The sequence below is a fragment of the Zalophus californianus genome, chromosome 3 (assembly GCF_009762305.2).
Source record: "Zalophus californianus isolate mZalCal1 chromosome 3, mZalCal1.pri.v2, whole genome shotgun sequence".
NCBI lineage: Eukaryota > Metazoa > Chordata > Mammalia > Carnivora > Otariidae > Zalophus > Zalophus californianus.
The window spans coordinates 38,080,419-38,087,814 of record NC_045597.1 but is presented as its reverse complement, the minus strand read 5'-3'; positions in this window follow the sequence as shown (position 1 = coordinate 38,087,814).

Genomic DNA, 7,396 nt, shown 5'->3' with positions numbered 1-7,396 from the left:
GTAAAATTAATAGAGATCTATTGCAGAGGGAGTACCAGAATAAAATGATTTATATTGAATTGTGCTGATGCCAGTATACTTAGATCTTTCTTCTCTTTCAATTATAGTTGTTTTTTAAAAAATTTTTCTGTACGCAAGTTTAAATCTTACTGTATGTGACACATAATGCCAACAGACATTAAATAGTGGCATACCTCTCACACAAATAGATGGGTTGAGGTGGGGGGGCATTCAAATATATATAACTATTACCCTCAATAAGTGTGTATTACATCTTATTAGCTTTGGTGAGGTATTATAACCTAACAGTTCTGCACCATGTTCACATTAGTATGCAAATGGCATTAGAATACAAAATTAAATGAAAATGAAATTTGGAAGCTAATTGACATTTTTGTCACAAAAGCTCAGAGAAACACTATTTATGGTTTAATGGTAAAAGGCTAATGTGTCATCCTATGGAGGGGGCCACATCAATCTTAGCTACAGTTATTTCCCGAAGTACAGTGCAAAGCACTGTTTGTGTATGCAAGTTGCCAGCCTCCCTCACGTAGGTGGTCCCATCACTGTAAACCTGCGCTAAATTGCTACCATCCATTATACACAGTGGCTGCCTGGATGGCTGCCTGGCACTGACTTATACAGGCCATCTATTCCTGTCAGAAATATGATATGTCACTGACAAAAGCTTAATTACACCATTAATTAATAGGACAATTTTCAAAATGCCTTGAAATGCAGCTTGACACTCATTAGTGCCATTTATGAATAATTTCTCTGAGGGAATAGTACTCTGAAGAGCACTTTACAACGAAATACAGTTTTAAAATGAAGGTATCTGTAAAACAAAATAAATATGTGGTTAGAAGCTGCTTTCTCCCCTGTCTTTCAGATGTGACCTATTTGTTCAACAGTGGCAAAAGATATTTTTTAAATATTGAAATTATTATTACAGTTTTGCCACAAAATGCCCCATTGCATTTATTCTTGTGCTCATTTTAGAAATTCAGGCACTTGTTTTTACTCTTTTAGAATCTTAATTACTTTTTTAAAAGCACACCATGTTTTAAACTTTAAATAGTAACAATGCATTAACCTCAAAATAGGTTTCTCAGTATTTATCAGAATGAAATGTATCTTTTTTCTTCCTTCATTTTTCTGTATCTTAGCAATATCATATGTGACAAGAAGAAAAATCAAAAGTGTGAATTCAGTGGGGGTCACAATTTTACAGTTCATTTTTACTTATCCACCCTGTTGATTCTTTGACTCACTAAATTTTTGTCATATTTCTTTTAGATCAGCAACCTACCAACTCAGGGTACTTTGCTGTAATCCATGATAAAAAGTATAAGAAATTATTTAATATTATGTACAACACCACCCCCCCAAAAAAAATCTCTTTTGACAGTAGAGCCAGCATGACTAAATTGTTTAACACCACAGCACACTGTGCGTAATTAATGCCTTCTTTGTTACTATTTGTTATTTGGCTTTGCCATTTCTATGATTACTGCACTGTATTATGGCAAACTGGATGGGATTGCAAGGTTAAAGCCAAATTAGTTTCTCCTGAAGGATGAAGGGAAGAATTACACATCTCAGATAAGAAACTGAAGCTGGAAAACAGAGACGGGTGACAGAATGAGAATAATACCTTTGTCTAGATGTAGATGTCAATGTGTCTAGACATGACTAGTTTATTGGATGTTACTTTTTATCTCAAGGTTGGCCAAGATAACGAGTCATGATTACAATCTGGTACCTATAAAGTTGTATCAGGCCTTGAAGAGTGATTCTTGGGGGTGTTGGGGGGTTATCAAATTATCTGGAAAGGTATTTCAAATAACCTATGCCAGTTCCCTTTGGAGATTATTCTGTTCCTCTAAATTCCACATCCTTACTGTCTTTCAAACCCCAATATCTTAGTGCATCCCTTTAAAATCTCTCGATTGGATTACTGCAACAGACTCTTTTCTGATTTTCTTGATTCCAGTTTTGTTTCTGTTGCATCTATTTCTATATTGTAGTAACAACCAATTCTCTCATAAAGTGGGGAACACTAATTCTTGGCAATAGTAATCTTGGGAGAGGATGGAGAAGTCCATGGTCAAGTGAATTTAATAAACACTACATAATAAATCTCCCTCTGTGACATTGGTAATGAATGTCAACACATTAATAACACAATGAAGTTGTGGATTAAAGAATTCTATTTAATTGTATTTAACCCAGTGGCTCATTTATGTATTTGATGACAGGAGGTTTACTTTATGCCCTAAGAAATAAATTTGGTCATGACATTGTGATGCTTAACCCAAAGGCTACAAGTTGATTACAGAATAAATTCCCAACTCTTTGGCATTTTATTCAAGCCTTTTTAATATTTAACTTCTTATTACTTGTCCATTCTCACTTCACACTTTCTCTTTCTTCACATATTTTTTCAATCTATATTGAACAAATACTAATACATTGATCTTCCCATCTCACTTTTAAGTCTATGTATTTGTTACTCTATATGCATGAACTGTTTTCCCCATCCTTTTTCTGACTATCTTCAGGTTTCAGGAAGCCTTCACTGACCACAAAGACTTGGAGTACAGTCCCCTGGAATGTGCCTCCATGTTTTTGGCTTACAACTCTATTTTTTACAAATACAATAAACATCTACCTTTGAGGGCAGGGCATATAGTTTGCTCTACATTGTGTCCTCAGAATCTAACATGGTGATGGCTATGTTAGATTCTGGATGAATTTTTTTAAATAATTATTATAATTTGGTTTGCAAGATTGAGATAATAACATATGAAGTATTTCAGTGAAGAGAAAAAGCTGACAATATATACATATTTTTTTTCTAATTTAGAAGACCTAGAGTTTTGTGTTGTTTAACCATTAAATAACATAACTAATGGGTTATCTTGGGCAAGTTATTTACCCTCTCTCTAGATGTTGTAGAAGGAACCGAAGACATGGAGAGGGAAACAGAGTAATGAAAAACCAAGAAGGAATACTTTTGAGTTTATAGATAGAACAGATCAGATTTCTTCAGTTCCATTTTTATGATTTTTTAATCTCCAAATTTAATATAGGTCTTGTTTTTCAAGTTACTGTCTCTTGTTTTGTCTTTGTTCTTGCAACCTTAAGCACAAGTACCAAAAGAAGGCAAAATTGTGAGGTATTAGTAGGGAAAAGGATTTAAATTCCCTGTTTTATGATCCACTGACTCCCTTCACCAGTAGGATGCCCCCAGGGAAAAGAAAAGATGACAAGTGGCTAAATTTTATCTCCTTATAAATAGGACTCCTTCATAAGTAGACAAATGAGGATACTTGCTTGGAGAAAGAATTTATCTATGAAATATCCTTGGCAAGATGTTCCTGTATAGGTCAATTACAGTAAACAGAACGCAGAATCTATGGAACTGGTTTTCTGGAGAACGTCACATAAGCTATTCAATATTCTAGGATATAAATAATACTAAAAATGCACCCGACTATGTGAGGGCTCTCACAAACATCATTTAGAGATTTTTATCTCTTCTAAGCCAAAGGAACAGTTCTAATGCAGGAAGAAAAAAACTGGATAGGTCTTAGTGTTCCTGCCCCATCTCTGCTTCATATGAGCTTCTTTCTTTATCATCTTTATTGTTGAAAGTGCTTCATAAAGATTGATGCTAAGGTTTCTGATTCATCTAAGTCTGATTTAAGTTGTTGATCCTGTATTTGCTCAATTATCAAATTGTTTTGGTTTCTTTAAGCTTCCCAATTATTTTTCTCTTTTCCTCCCAAAGATGCTCTTCCTTTTCTATCTCTTAACTCTCATGCCTTAAACTCTGCAATTTTTTCAAAATTAAAGCCACTGATACTATTTTAACTGAGCTATTCACATTTTTTTATATAGCTATTAAAGCAGAGGAGCTTGGGAAGATAGTGGAGTAGGAGGACCCTAAGCTCACCCCATCCCACGTTTACAATTAGATATCACTCACATCTGAGTAAATAAATTAGAGAGTAATCAGAAGACTGACAGGACAAAATCCATAACTAAATGTAGAGAAGGTACTGCATCTGACAGTTTAGAAAGGGCAGAAACCATGGTCAGGAGCTGCCCACAGGAGGGAGGAAGCTGTGGCTATGGAGAGGGAAAGCACCAGGAGCCCAAATGGGATGACAAATCCCTGTAACATCTGGCTTTGAAAACCAGAGGGGCCACATTCCCTGAGTTTGTATAACCAGCAGTACTTGGAGCCTGTAGCTTTAAGCTGATGCAAGCCGTTTTCAGTTCAAGAGAATAAATGTTTACAAAAAAAAAAAAAAAAGTCAACTGACTCAGCAGTAGGCCAGTCTGGAGGTTGAGTGTATCTGGGTCCCCATTCTTAAAGAGACAACAACCCACACAGAGCAACATAGAAACAACAGTTTTCACAATGCCTGGGGAACATGGGAGGGAGATCTGTTTGTATGGATTTTGGAGCATGTTGGGAGACTTCTCTGGGAACAAAAGAGCTGGCAGGCATTGTTTTCCTCCCCCATCCTCTAGCTTAAACACAAAGCCATCTCAGGAGTTAGGGCTACACAGACGTTTGCTACCTAACTTGCTAGCAGTGTGCCCTACTCTTGAATTCTCCTAAGGACTTGCCCACTTCAAGCCTGCTGGAGAAACAGACATAAAGAGGTAGACAAAATGAAGAGGCAGAGGAATATGTCCCAAATGAAAGAACAGGACAAAATGAACTGCCCCGGAGGTCTTCGCAGAACAGGATTAAGTGATATGCCTGACAGAGAATATAAAGTAATGGTCATAAAGGTACTCACTGAACTTCAGTAAAAGGTGGAAGACATCAGTGAGACCCTTGACAAAGAGATAAAAAACAACATATCAGAAATGAAGAACTCAATAAATAAAATTAAAAATACTATAGATGGTGTAAATAGCAGGCTACAGGAAGCAGAAAAATGTATAAGGATATGTGTAAGAGCAGAGTAATGGAAAGCAGTCAAGCTGAAAAGGTGAGATACAACACTGCATAATGAGAACAGACATAAAGAACTCAATGACACCATCAAGTGTAATAACATTTGCATTTTAGGGTTCCCAGAATGATAAGAGAGAGAAAGGGGGGCAGAGAGTATATTGGAAGAGATAATAGCTGGAAACTTTCCAAACCTGTGGAGGGAAACAGAGATTCAGATCTAGGAGGCACAAAGATCTCCCAATAAATTCAACCCAAGGAGGTCACACCAAGAAACATAGTAATTAAAGTGGCAAAAAAAAAAAAAAATGGTGATAAAGAATTTTAAAGGTTTCAAGAGAAGAGAAAATAGTTATATACAAAAGAAATCTCGTAAAGCTATCAGCTGTTTTCTCAGGCCAGGAGTGGCATGATATATTCAACACGCTGAAAGAGAAAAATCTGCAGTCAAGAATATTCTATCCAGCAAAGCTGTCATTCAGAATAGAAGAAGAGATAGTTTCCCAGACAAACAAAAGTTAAAACAATTAATGATTACTAAACAAGCCCTAAAAGAATTGTTAAGGGGCAAAAATATTAAAGGGGACTCTGTGAGTAGAAAACAAAAACCATAAGTAAGAGTAAGAAAAATAGAAGGCAAACAAAACTAACCCCCCCCAAAAAACAACCACAACCACCACCCCCAACAACAACAAAACAAGTATATCCATAAATATCAGTCTAGAGAAGTATAAAATGAAAGGATGTAAAATATGACCCAAATATCTGAAATGTGAAGGAGAGAGAAGTAAAGACTGAATTCAAAATTAAGTGACCATCAGTCAATAGAGACTGCTCTACGCAAAAGATGTTATACATAAACCAAATGGTAACCAGAAATAAAAAAATAAAATAAAATATTAGATATGGAAAAAATAAAAAGTAAGCCAAGTACTTTGCTAAAGAAAGCTAACTAATCATGACAGAAGAGAGCAAGGGAAGAGAGGAACAGAGAACTCAAAAACAACTATAAAACAAGTAACAAAATGTCAATAAATACACACATACCAATAAATACTTTGAATGTAAACAGACTAAATGCTCCAATTAAAGGACATAAGGTGATGAAATGGATAAAAAATTTAAGACCAATCTATATGCTACCTACAAGAGATTCATTTCAGACCTAAAGACACATGCAGACTGAAAGTGAAGGTATGCAGAAACATTTATCAGGCAAGTAGAAGTGAAAAAAAGCCAGAGTATTGATACTTATATTGGACAAAATGGGCTTTAAAACAAAGGCCATAATAAGGGACAAAGAAGGACACTATATAATCATAAACGGTACAGTCTGACAAGAAGATATAACAATTGTAAATATTTATGCAGCCAACATGGGAGCACCCAAATACATAAAGCATTTAATAACAAGCATAAAGGAAATCATTGATAGTAATACAGTAATAGTAGGGGACTTTAACATCCCACTTACATCAATTGATAGATCATCCAAAAAGAAAATCAACAAGGAAACAGTGGCTTTGAATGACACTGTGGACCAGATGAATCTAACAGATATATTGAGAAAGTTCCATCCTAAAACATCAGAATACATGCTCTTTTCAAGTGCACATGGAACGTTCTCTAGAACAGAATGCATGTTAGGCCAGAAAACAAGTCTCAACAAAAAGACTGAAATCATACCATGCATCTTTTGTGACCACAGTGCTATGACACTAGAAATCAACCATAAGAAAAAAAAACCTGGAAAGTACACAAATACATGAAGGCTAAACAACATGGTATTAAACAATCAATGGGTCAACCAAGAAATCAAAGATGAAATAAAAAAATACACGGAGACAAATGAAAATGAAAACACAATGGTGCAACATCTTTGGGATACAGCAAAAGCTGATCTAGGAGGGAAGTTTATACCAATACAGGCCTACCTAAAGAAGCAAGAAAAATCCCAAATAGCAATCTAACCTTACATCTAAGGAACTAGGAAAAGAATGACAAAACCCAAGACTAGTAGAAGGAAAAAATAATAAAGATTAGAGCAAAAATAAACAAAAAATAACAACAAAAAATGGATAGAACATAGCAATGAAACCAGCACCTGGTTCTTTGAAAAGATCAACAAAATTGATAAACCTTTATCCAGACTCATTGGAAAACAAGAGAGAGAGGACTCAAATAAATAAAATCAGAAATGAAAAGGGAGAGATAACAACTGACACCACATATATAATAGACTGTAAGACTATATTATGAAAAACTATATATATTTATGAAAAACTATATGCCAACAAATTGGATATCTAGAAGAAATGGATGAATTTTTACAAACATATAGCTGCCCAAAATTTAATCAAGAAGAAATAGAAAATTTGAACAGACCTATTAACAGCAAATGAAATGAATCACTAATCA